The sequence below is a fragment of the Paralichthys olivaceus genome, chromosome 24 (genome assembly GCF_024713975.1).
Source record: "Paralichthys olivaceus isolate ysfri-2021 chromosome 24, ASM2471397v2, whole genome shotgun sequence".
NCBI lineage: Eukaryota > Metazoa > Chordata > Actinopteri > Pleuronectiformes > Paralichthyidae > Paralichthys > Paralichthys olivaceus.
Window position 1 is genome coordinate 9127566 of NC_091116.1, and position 12945 is coordinate 9140510.

The 12945-nt window shown below is 39.4% G+C and overlaps 1 long non-coding RNA gene across 1 annotated transcript in view; it reads right to left on the bottom strand.

The window, feature by feature from the left end:
- Positions 1-9096: 9096 nt before the first annotated feature.
- Positions 9097-12945, bottom strand: part of LOC109638882 (uncharacterized) — a 128453-nt gene continuing 124604 nt past the window's right edge. Inside the window, exon 6 of the long non-coding RNA XR_011240403.1 lies at positions 9097-9138. This is a non-coding gene — a long non-coding RNA (uncharacterized lncRNA). The remainder of the gene's footprint in view (positions 9139-12945) is intronic.

The following is a 12945-nucleotide window of genomic DNA, read 5'->3' on the forward strand; positions in this document are numbered from 1 at the left end:
CAGTCATTGATGGGCATTACCCTGTCCTTGCAAAATAGCTCTGTACGATTGGTATTGCTTCATCTATACGACTGGCATATACGTGTAAACAGGGAGAATATCTTCTATTCTGCTTGTTACTTACAGAAATTTGTAGCAACGTTGCTGCCGGAACTAATCTCTGAACAGATTTTGTATGCGATTAAGCAGAATTTGTCGTCAATTGACCAATCATGTTTGAGCAGGCTCTGGTTGCCTGTGGTCTGTTTGAAGAGCAAAAGAGGGCGGGACACATTGACTTTCTAATTTAGCTGATAAAAGAGATGAACCAAAATATCATCTGGACCTAAAACACCAACAAAAAGTGTCACTGTTTGTGTTTTGAGTTGCGGCTCATGATAAAAGAAACTACTCGGACTGTAAACTGGATGGTGAATCAAAATATTGTCGGTGGCCTGCAGAGGTTACTTCGTCATCAAGACCCCCCCAGCTGTTTGAGAACTGCTCCTCGCTCAAGCAACGGAGACAGACACACACACACAAGGAGACACGCACACACCACAGAGTGCCGTCTCCAAGGCTTTCCCGCTCGGCACATTCAGGCCTCCCTGTTTACTCACCTGTATTAGACTCTCTGGGTGAGTAAGAACAATAGATGTGTGGAAACTGTGCCCCCCCGTTGTGTCATGTCTACAGCTTCACACTGAGAACAGCAAAGCTCATGTCTCCTCTGCTACCTGCAGAATGCTGGAGCAACTGGTCTCTGTTTGGTTGATAGGACATGTTATCCACACTTGCTTTTTTGCACTGATCAAATACATTTCAAGAACGGACATGATGGAAACCACATCTTCTTACTTTGGCCTCAGAAATCTTGCAACTAATTTCTCACACTCTCAAGGGTTGCGGCTCTACCACTTTTATGCAAAAGTTAATCTACATATTGAATTAAAATGTCCTGAACAACCACTAATATACTCATTTGTTATTAAATCAGTACCATGCACAGGAACTCAATAGGTCTTTCTTCAAGAGTAATGTTTCTAGTGCCCAGACAAAATAAAAACACTTAGTAATCAATCATTTAAGGTGTCAAGCAAATGCAGTCTAGAATAAAATGTCCCAGATCTAATATCACTTAATGGAGAAACCAAACTAAAATAGTATCATTTGTTACACAGACACTGCATATTCCTTATTTAAAGAGTTACAGCATTGTTGGGGTTTTATTGTGTGATACTTCTTGTTGCCCTGCAGATGGATTACCATTATTCTTTCTTTAACAATACTAAAAACTATGCAGGATCAGAACAACTGTCAGGAGAGCTCATACCTTCACCAAAGCCCAAAAGTCCCACCAAGTTGTGCACACTGATACCAGTCCCCTAAATATGCCTTGATTTGTCAAATCCGCACATCTAACCTTAATGGGTTCTTTCTTGGCCCATGTCTCTGTCTCCCACTAAGTATTGTCCTGTCCTGTAAATTTGGCGTAATCCAACCTCACAAACCAACAAAACATGTCCTTCTTGGCAGAGGTAAAACTGTTTTCAAATCATTTAGTCACTTAAAATATGACTGAGTAGAGAAGTGTTCATTGTTTGAATGTCTGAGTCCCTGTAACAGTTTCTCTGTGAAATCTCATCAGAACAAACCCCACTACAGCAATCAAGTTCCTTGACACCTGCAAATTTGTCTTTTGCCATTAGTTGATAATACAATTTCACTATATATATTTTTTGCACATGTTATATAAACACATGACATATATATCAACTTGAATAAGAATTACACTATGGTGTCATAAACCACATTATTTGTTCAAAAGAAACCTGTTGCTGAAAAAACAGCTACTCCAGTTGTCATAGCAGCTCTGAAATGGTGACTTAGTTCAGTTTCGCTCATTGTGGTCCACTTAAAAAAAAGCAAACCTGAGTGCTACATCTATCACTTTTAGTATCATCACTGTTCAGAATGCATGTCAAGGTGAAATTATGCAATCTGTTACCTGGGGCTCTTCCTTGTGCTTTTTATGGCAAACTTTCTGAGCACACTTTTTGTATCCTTAAGGTTAGCCAAGAGCAAGAGAGATGATAAGTATCTCCTTCTGGAAATATACCGGTGTTGGCAGGCAAAAAGGTAATTTTAGACGCTTTGCAAATGCAAACAGGATGAATATAATATAACCAGGATCCCAAAAGTCTTATCAGATGCTAGGATGTGATATTATTTCTGCTCAGTGTGGTTTCTTTGCAGTCATTTCTTTATACTTTGAACAGTAATAATGGTTTATTTGAAATCAGTTGCATAAAAACACAAGTCACACACACCAAATTGTCCCTGAGCATAAGACTGCACTTTTATATTTTGTCATTATCTTAATAGACTCCGGTCCAATCAAAACTGCTCAGTCAAAATCCAATCTGATCTTTGATTTCCAAATTTTTTACTCCCTAATCTAATCTTTGCATCATTCCCTAGCTAAACTTCATGAATGTTTCAGATGATAATACAACAAATATTCATTTTTCTTTGCACCTACAGCATGGTGGAATTTGGCAACGCCTGTTCCTTTGCAGCTGGAGAGATAAGACTTTTTCAGCCTTTGTCACGCTCTGTAAAAATATATCTGGAACATCTGTTTGAACACTCTTCCCCATGAGCACCACAGGGGGACAACTATACGTTTTTTGCTTGTCAGAGCTTTCAAGGTTTGATAAAAATGGTAAAGAAATGCAAAACATTCAAGTAAAGTTTTGGCGGAAATAATTTATATCGCCATCACTCTCCAGCACTACATTTTGAGTTGGACTCAAAAGACCAAGCTATTGAAGACAAACATTCACACACCTTGTAATCATTCATTTTGAGAGCACCCACCAACTATGAAACAGATGCTGACCATGCGTAAACTACATATGCAGCAAATGAAAAGGCCAGTAAAATGAATGAAATTGTACTGTAAACTCAAGTATCACTGCAAAAGTTATTCAACAAACATCATATCTCCACTCCAGAAATGAAGCCAATATATCCTGCGCATTTCAATACCAGCACTTCAGCCGGAGATGGTAAATGTCATATGTGGTCAACATCAGCATGTAGCATTGCCACTGTGAGAATGGTGTTGGCATTTGTACAGCCTCACAGCAAGGGCGATGGACTACATTCTGTCTTTTGGACGTAGATGTGTAGGTTGATTTCCAAAAACAGACTCTCAAGGCTACAGTTTAGTAGGTCAAAGCCACGCTGCTTATGAATTGGGCCACAGTTTGCAAGTGTTTCTTTATGGCACCTTTTAGTGGGTTATTTTCTCCATGCCAGGAGAATTCAGTTCATTCCCTCCAGAGAAGACAGACGGAGGCATGAGTGAAAGCTACTAATGGCTGCACTGGGTGATAATGTGAGCGAATGCTGATTATTTTATTGTTTGGGTCGGAAGTTGATGCCTGGGTGATATGCAAATCAGAGGGATTCTGTGCATGCATTATGGACATCATTTCTGCTTGTGCACATTTGGGACTGCAGATGGGATGAGATATTGTGTTTCTGTTTATGTTGGTGTGTGCGTGAACCGTGAGTAATTCAAAGTTATCCTGGGAATTCCTGGGTTGAAATTATCTCAGAAATGACACATGGCGGCACATTCTTGTCTTCTTAGTTGGTGTATCTCCAGGACATGTCCTTAAATGTCTTTTTTGATGTAGGAATCATGCGCCAACATGGGTGGAGAGTTTAGAGCAATTTTCATCTCCATGATTCAAGGATGTTTAATTCACCATAATGAGGTCCCCATGACCTTTAACCTTTGAAATCCAATCAGTTTATCTTTGTATTCAAATAACTTCTGTTCAAAATTTGAAGAAATCCCCTAAAAGCAGGCTTGAGATATTCTTTTTGTTTCAAGTTGTTCTGAAGATGTTGAACAACGTTTTGTGTGCTACTTGCTCGATCTTTGATCATACACTCAGGTTATGCTCAACTCCATTTGCACAAAAGATAAATACAGTTCCAGCAAGGTGTTCTTGAGATCTCAAGCTTACAAGAATGGTACAAGAAAATAATGCCTCCAGTCACTTGCTGTCGTCAGCACTGAGGTATAAAAACAAAATGCATGAACAAAAGGGAAAATTTTACTTTGTGTAAATTCTGAGGGTTGAGTGCAGAAAAGAATTGCTTGAACAGAGCTACTGTATGCTTCTAACTTTTCCTCAAACTTTTTAAAAGGCACTTAATCATGCATTCGCTTACAAAACAGTTATATATAATATAATCCCTCATCTGCAGTGGCTTCCATCGAAGTAACACAATTTAAAACTAGGATTCCTTTTTATGGCCAGTGTAAGATGAGATAAAGGAAGAGACAACAAGCTGCACAGTTTATGAGCCCATAATGTCACCAATATGTAGCATTCACCATAGCCCATTAAAGCTGGAAGTGTTTTCCCATACCATTAAACAGTGTATGGTTTCTTGCCTGTGGATACATCCTTGTCCGAGCTACACACACACAAACACAAATGGGTAGGTCAAGAATAAGGTGACCTAGCCAAGCAATAGGATGAAATTACGGTTCTCATGCAGCCCTTGGCCCTGTGCCTGGTCAAAGCGATTGTCCCTGACATTGTGCAATAGTGCGTTCTTGTGTGTGTCTACGTGAGAGACGAGAGAATGGTAGTGAGAGTCACAGAGAAGAAGAGACGAGTACGGGAGAGATTCACCTGCATTGAATATCAAGTAAATGAATTATTTTTCCGTGCAGGAGAGAAAGAGGAGATGGTGAAATTAATCTGAGGAGCCAGCTGTCTTTGTACCCAGTGCACTTCACTGATGATGTATTCTCCTGTCTGAAAGACGATGGAGATGAGTAAGTGAGAGGCTCATTCTTAATGTTATCCACAACAAAACTATTGTGCAGTGAGGACGCCTGTTTGGAAGGGGAGAAGGTCAAATCACTTCACGTACCTCAGATGATTACGTTGGAATCAAGAGGAAGAGGATCTGTATTTGTTTGTGATAACACAGTAAAAGCTCTAACTGTATTTGGATGGCTTTGAATATTTTCTTCAATGTTTTCTTTAGAATCCCTATAAAATTGAAGGTGCAATGAGGCAATAGTTTTAGCACTCTTCACTGCACATCCTAAAACTTTGTCCAAAGAAATAACTAAACTTGCAAGGCCTGTAGTGGATAGCTGATGATGCTTACTGTTAATACTACATATATATTCAATATTGTATGTCTACTTGGAAGCAAAGTCACCCCCCCACAGCTCGGCTGGTCCAGTGGTCGGCTTTAAAAGCCGCCTCAGCGCTGTAGTAACAGTACTTCAAACATGGTTGCACCACTAGGCTGATTGAGTCAACTTTATGAAAGTGCATAATTTAAGCTCAAAAAGAGGTTTTGTGGCTTTAAAGCCGAAAATGTCAAGTGACAAAATGTAACTTGACGTGTATATTATGCAAGTGTAAAGAAGAAAGCCGAGTACTTCATTTTTAAATATATCTTGTGAGTGTAGAAATACTGGAGGTGCAAAATCAGAGCTTGCTGAGGGGCTTCAGGGGCACGAGATGAAATAGACTTCCTTGATCTATATAGAGGGGGAAGGGGTCTCAGACTTTTTGGACCCCACTATATGTGCATTTCCACTTTTTGGGCGAGTGAAAAAAATAGATAGCTTTAAAAACCATGCCAGTGGGAAGTAGCATTATCTGCTAAGCCGCTCTGCTAACTCTTATTTAGGGGCAGATAATGACAAACATTCTCTCACAAATCTGAAGTTGAACATTAAAAAACAATTCTGTATTTGACCTCCTTGGCCATGGTTGCACAATGTAAGTTTCTATTGGTGTTTTGTCAGACAGGGGGATTTGCTTTCCTTGAGGCTCCAGACTGAACGAGCAGACAAACGAGAGGAGGCTGCGCATGGCAGAGGACTGACTGGAGCTGATAGGGAAACTTGGAGGACATGTGAACTTGAATTACGACAAGAAAGACAAACAGGAAACTGTGAGAACCGGCAGAGACAAATCAAGCCTATGTTATCTGAATGTGAAAGTCAGTTTTCATGTCGTTAATCAGCACAGATACGTAATGCTTATACAAAATGGTGGAATATTCTCTCAAATAAGTTCAATTATCAGCCGACAACCACAACAAGAAAATTCCACCTGATTTTTAAACAAGCAAACATAAGCTTGAAACATTTAAAACATTAAAAGAAACTCCCTGGTAAGGAGGAATATCTTTTCCGACAGGCGTATATATCACCTTGCTTTAATATTTTTCATCTTTGATTCAGCTTTTCGCAGTGTACCTGCTCTTCCTCTCTCATCTCAATCACCTTCTCTCTTTTCTTTTAGTTTTATCTCTGGTCCCCCTGATCTTGTTGTGCATCTCTTCCCTTTTCAAAGCTGAGGAGCTCTGATTGATGCAGTCTTTTCATTTTTTCGTCTGTGTCAGTGACGAAAAAGTAAACATGGGGCCAATTGATATTTATATGCAAATGTTACGGGCCCATGCAAGGAGAATCTTCAAGGAAAATCAAAATATATAGGGATCATTTTTAGATGCATTTCAACCCATTACCTGTAGTGAATCGAAGGAAAAGTGTTTAAATTCCCATCTAAACTCCATCCTCCGATGGATGGAATTTATATGACCTCATTAATTGTGAATCTAACTAAGCTATTGATCAGATGTCTGACAATTGAGGCCAATAATCGACAAGTTTTGCACAAGGAAATTTCAGCATCATGCTTCGGCAAAGAACCACCTCGATGATTAAGAACTTCACAGTAAGGAAAAGCTCATTCACTGCACACAAACACACACACACACACGCACTTTTACGACTACACAACTCGATAAAAAATATAAAAGACAAAAATACAACGGTCCGAACTGTGGTGACCTCGGTGGGGCGACCATTTTGAAATGAAAAACCTTTTGTGATGGAGCATTTTAATACATTTTTACACAGTGACCCCTCCATTTGTAACCTTTGTAAACAAACTCACACAAGCAACACCTGACATCCCTCTTTGCTGCACTCTCACCTGGAAAACTGCACGTACCAACTCTCCAGTCTGGAAAACAGACACTCCGGTATTCATCAAAGTACATATTTGCGTACACCTGAAGTTTTACTAAGTAAAGTGTGGCTTTGCATCGGTGATTGTTTTCAATTTAGTTAAGTTAAACTTTTAATTCCCTCGTAGGGACAGATCCTCTGCCATGAAACGTGCTTTGTTTGTTTTATATCATGTTTTATATCCATCTTGTTAAAAAGAAATAGAGTGTTCACTGATTGAGTTGTTTCAGCCTGTAAAGTTCTTTTTTTATCAGTTTTATATTTATATCAAAGTTATTTTAACTATTGTGACTGTAATATATCTTTGCCCTCTGTAATGTATGTCCCATTAACAATAAATGTGTAATTTTAGTGTTAAATAAGTCCATAATAATATTAAATAAAAAACTTGAGTAGGCTATGAGACCAAGAATTCCATGAGCAGTGATGATCTTCGAGTATATGACAATAGAAATCTTGAAATCTAGAAATCCATCGAGCATTTCAACCTCCACTTTTCTCCAGCTGGTCCCCACCTATTTCCACATCACAACCTCCACCCACACATGTACACCTGCTCCCCATCTTCTCATCAGCTGTCTCCTACTTATATCAGCCCTGCTGCCCTCATTCTGTTTGTTTGTGTATAAGCCTCCTGTTTTTAGATTTAGTCAGCTCCCCACTGCCTGCTGCTTTTTCATCTACGACAAAGGGAACTTCAGTTATGTCTTCGTTTTCTGCTCCTGAGGCCACACAACTCTTAGCAGATATATCTTTCCACTGAGACGACTGAATACTTAATCCAATGACAAAGTTATTCTTACAGAAATGATTCCATTTGAGCAAAGCTGTAAAAAGTAGCCTCTACTACAAGGGTGCAACTTTGGGTTGAACATTGCACGGTCAGATGGAAATAATCCCTATATAGCTCATACATGCCAGCTGGCTAGTAAATAGCTATAATAAAACTGAGGTGAAATATAAGTTATTACATTTAAACCAGGGAACCAACAACCTCTATCATGTTCTTTAACCAACTGTATTTTTCTGTGTGATGGCATGATTATTGGGGGGGTTGAGCTTGAGCCCCTGGTATGAAAGGAAGAAAATCATTTGTAAATAGCGTCGCAATTTGTCTTTGAGAATGCGCTGGTATGAGAACTAAAATATAAAATGTATGCATGTTACCTCTGCTAAATTTAAGAGAAAAGGAAATGCCAAACGCCTTTTGTTTCATAAGTGAACTAGTCCTTTCGTCATTTGCAGAGTTACAGGTATACAGATGAACATCTTACTTTTCAAACATGAACACAGCACCTGTCAGACAGCTGGCAGGGCTCTGAGGGATGTTCAAAATACTCAGGCTTTGTTAAAATGTTGAATACAATAAATGTAGTGGTTTAAATCTTGCATGTGCCCACTTTAAGACTTAGCTGCTGGGGTGTGGAGTTCTAGACAAACAAAAAGTGATCAAAAGCGAAACAGAGCAAAGCTTTGCTGTCCTAATTATATGTTCTAACTGAAAATGATAAAGAACACACAGTATATCACCAAATCCAAAAAACAAAACTGAGAACATATTGCGTTAGTGAACACTCTCACCATCTCCAGCAATATGTCACCCTGAGCCTGAGCAGAGCTCAAAGTGTGTTTGTGCTCAGTTAAAGATCAGTCATTCTGCCTTTGGCTGTGGAACCTGGATGCTTCCATTTAGTCTCAGTAAAGAACAAAGTGTCTCCTGTGTGATTTCTGGATGCTGGGATGTCTCCTGCTTTGAATGTCTGCTGGATATTCTAGTCTGTTTGATTTGACCAATTGATTTATACTACTTAAGTATGTGTTATATATATATATATGACTGTTACATTTGATATGATGTATCAAGTCAGCGACTCGGAGCTCGTTCTAACTGATGTTTACTGAACATATCAGTGAAAATGCATTGTTCTGTCGTACTGTACTGTTAGCATGTGCAGCCTAGACGGCTCCCGAGCTGCTATGTGAAGTTTCTGGTGTGACTGCTTCCTTGAAGAAAAGAAGGCATTTGTACTCACCGATCCCACGATGAAGCCGTGCATCTTCCGGTCCTGCAATAAATGAATGGAGTCAGTCAACAGAAACTCTAGAAACAGGTACAGAAAGATAGACACTGGAAAGTTTGGTGAAAGATCATTTTCACTGTAATGCGTGAGATTCAACTTTCTAGAAAAAAGCAGTATGGCTTCTGCACCCTGATAATATGGCCAAGTTTTGCACTTCCTTGCATCCTAAAAATATGACGTGGTTGAAATTGTTGTTGATTATACACAGGTTATTTGCACACACATGCACCAGCATGCATGTCAACATGCATTAACAGACTTAAACTTACATCTGTGCTGGGAACGTGAATATCAATATTCAAGTCCCAAACTTTAAACTTGAGTCAAATTGAAACCAAAAATATCTCTTTGTAAAAGCCAAGGAAAAAATAGTGGTAATACCAAATCATTTCATGGGAATGGTTTACTACTTGACAGGCAATATCCCCCACAGCTCAATTACAACCTCATTTGTAATATTGTATTGTAAATCCTGTTTTATTTACCTTCAGGACACATCCGGCTGTGTTTGCAACACATGCATAAGAATAATAATGACAGTTTTGGTTCCTGTTTGTGTGTGGGCGTCACACTCGGCATACTAAATACTTTGTTTTGAACAATTTGGTCGGCCTCTCTCTCTCCATCTGTTTTAAAAAAAAATGTTTTCATGCATTTGATATCACCCATCCAACTCATCCAAAGGGCCCCACTCTTTTATTGGATTAATGACTTTCTAATTCAATTCTCAGACGCCAATAATGAACAAGAACATGTGCTTGTTTGTGGCTGGAAGATTTGTTCAATCATGTCGTACGTGTTGCACTGGTATTACACTGCTCTTCTGTGTGTGTATGAAATTGGCGGCAGTATGTGTGCACATGTATATTACAGACTCGTACCACAAGCACAATATATCACACCAGCCTTCACGAGCGGATGATATTTTAGACGACTCTGGAGCTCTATATTTCCATTTGAATGATAAATTAGAGCAGGGAAATGTTAGTACTTCTGTTTCACCTGTTGTGATGACTGTGTATGCATCATAGGCCTGGCTTTCACCTTTTTTTTTAGAAATACTAGTGCCCATTCCAAACATGGCTGCTGTTGAGTGGAGCTTTCTTTGGTCACACACGCATGAATGAAATCGAATCAAAGTTGAACTGCATGCAAAGCCACGCTGCAGATTTGCTTCACCACAGGAAGCAAATGTTTTACCTGCCCCCCTCGTGAAACTGTAATAGTGCCCTTCAGTAAAGACCAGCTGCTGGACTCAGTCTGCAGAACCCAGCTGCCGCGCCACCACCGCTGCACAGAGAGCTGTTCACCTGTGTATTCAAAGCTCAGGTTAGCTTGAATTGTAAATAAGCTCGTCAGGTCCCAGAGTGCTGGTTGCCTGTAAATTAATATTGAATATATTGTGGGTCCAAACCGCACTAAATTTGACACTGCACTTCGTTGGGCCCTACTCTTGCCAAGAAAGCGATAAAATTAATTTCTCAAGATATGTGTTCAACATGCAGACAGAGATTTCTAGAATAATGCGGTAGGAAGATTATTATTTTTTCTAAATCGCTGCCCTATTTTTCATTCCCTACAGAGTTAAATGCCTAACCTCACAGTTTTGATTTCTCACAATACTATTGAACTGTTGTTCTAAATACAGAAGATGAAAATTGGATGGAAAACTCCACTCAACACATCTTCGAAATTTCTTCTAATTACCAAATCATATATTACATTACTACACCTCTATTTTTGTATATAACTGCAATGCTTTGACTATTCTGTGACGATGACATAGGGCAGGCTTTGTCTCCTAAATACACTTGATTTAGAGCCAGCTGTTCCTTAAAAGGTCTGTAGCTCATTTACTTTGACCTGTTCTCCTGTGAGCCTGCTCAGCGGGGAGCCGGCAGGAAGCACATATGAGCCAAAGGAGGCAGCCGTTTGAATGGCTGGATGAAATTAGTCAGGTGTTGGCGCTGCATGGGGCCCAGCAATAGCGGCGTCTGATTCTATTTATTTCTGTCCAAAGAAACATAATTATCAATATGGTAATAGAATATAAAAAGAAAATGAACATAAAGGCAAGTATATTTCTCTTGCCTTTGTGTGTATACCTTCTGTCAATATGGTCAATTAGAAAATGGTCATATTTCTTTGCATCTCTAACACTTTTGTTTCAAAATGCAGAGGGACGGGGATGGTTGTTGACAACAGCTGGCAGACAACAATGCATCTCCTGCAAGTCTTCATTTCAAGACTGATGGATGATAGCGAGAGATGGAGTGGCGTGGCATGGCAGCTGTTCTCAATTTTTATCTCTGTCATATGAAAGATCTTCTTCTTTTTTTTTACATGACTCCATTTTTTGGGTTTATGCAACAATGAGCCCACTCCTCGGTTCAACTGTGCCTTTATGGTCATGAGAAGAATATTTCTCATTTCACAATCATCCTACATCTCTGCTGTAGCCTGTCATTGGTAAAAAAATATATTGAAACCCTTATGTCCTAATGTAATGGTCCTCACTGTGACACAAATAATTTATATATATTTCTAATTGTGTTATTGGATTTTTTTACAGGAGTTCTTTGGGAAAAGCTACTGAACTGAAACAGACATAAGGATATCATGGTGACCATACATATCATCACAGACCTTTAAAAAATCCTTTCCAACCCATAGCTGGCACAAATCAATAACAGCCTTCGCTCCATTTCTACAGACTGTACAGTTAATTCACCATTAATGATTATACTGCTTCTTTTGTTGCCTCAGAAATAACATCGCCGATAACAGGTCTGCTCCATTGACAGTCCATGACTTATGACAGTCCAGAGTGTGATCATACGAGTCCATTTTGATGTGTGTAATATCCATAGGCACACCGCATATTTAATATCCATCGCTTTTGAGTCAGCAGGATTGTCAAAATGGAGCTCAGAGTCCCCTGTGATTATCAGTGATAATCAAAAGCCTGGAGAACTCGTCTAAAAAATATTGCACTCTTGTTTGAGGGGCCCATGTATTGTAACTGCTCACACACTGGGTTTGCAACTCGGTAAAACAGCAGGGTCTCACAATAGAGGAATTCACTGCAATGAGAGTAAAGGGAAGTTGATTATTTTAAAATGATCAATCAAGGAAATTATGTCAGATTAATTGATATTGAAATTAACAATGTATCCATTTATGTCTGTTGAATGCAATTTTTGTACCACGTGGTATCATCTGTATAGAAATACAAATCAATATTTCAGATGCCCTAAAAACAGTAGATATGGAAAATAGAATCTGTGTTTCTCTCCAAAGTCAGAGCTCTGAGTTTTGCGGTGTAATGCTCAAGCTGTGAAACTTTTAATTAGAGGGACAATAAATCAGATTTAAATCTTGTCTACGTGGGTTGAGCAACAAAAAATGTGAGTCCCAACATGCAAAACAAGCAGAATTTTTTGCAAGGGGCTCTTGTAACAGCCGGTGAGATTCTCTGTGTGGAGAGTAGTGAGGCAGAGGCTGAGATCCTGAGGGAATCAATGATCACAGTGGACAGTGGCAGACTGTGCAGTGGGCCTGCTCCTGTCAGTTATGCAGGCATGGCAGCAAGAGTGATGTGCAGCTTAAGAAAACGTCTCCCATCTCGTCTGCCTTCTTTCTCTCTTTTTTTTAATTAGGAACAACCTTGATCAATAAGTAAGCAGCTCATTGACCTCGCTGTCATCGAGTTGCCTTTTTTTAACACAAAAAGCCGGTATGTGCCTCACTGCTTTGTGTGTCATGTCATAGCAAAACGGACCCTTTGATGGC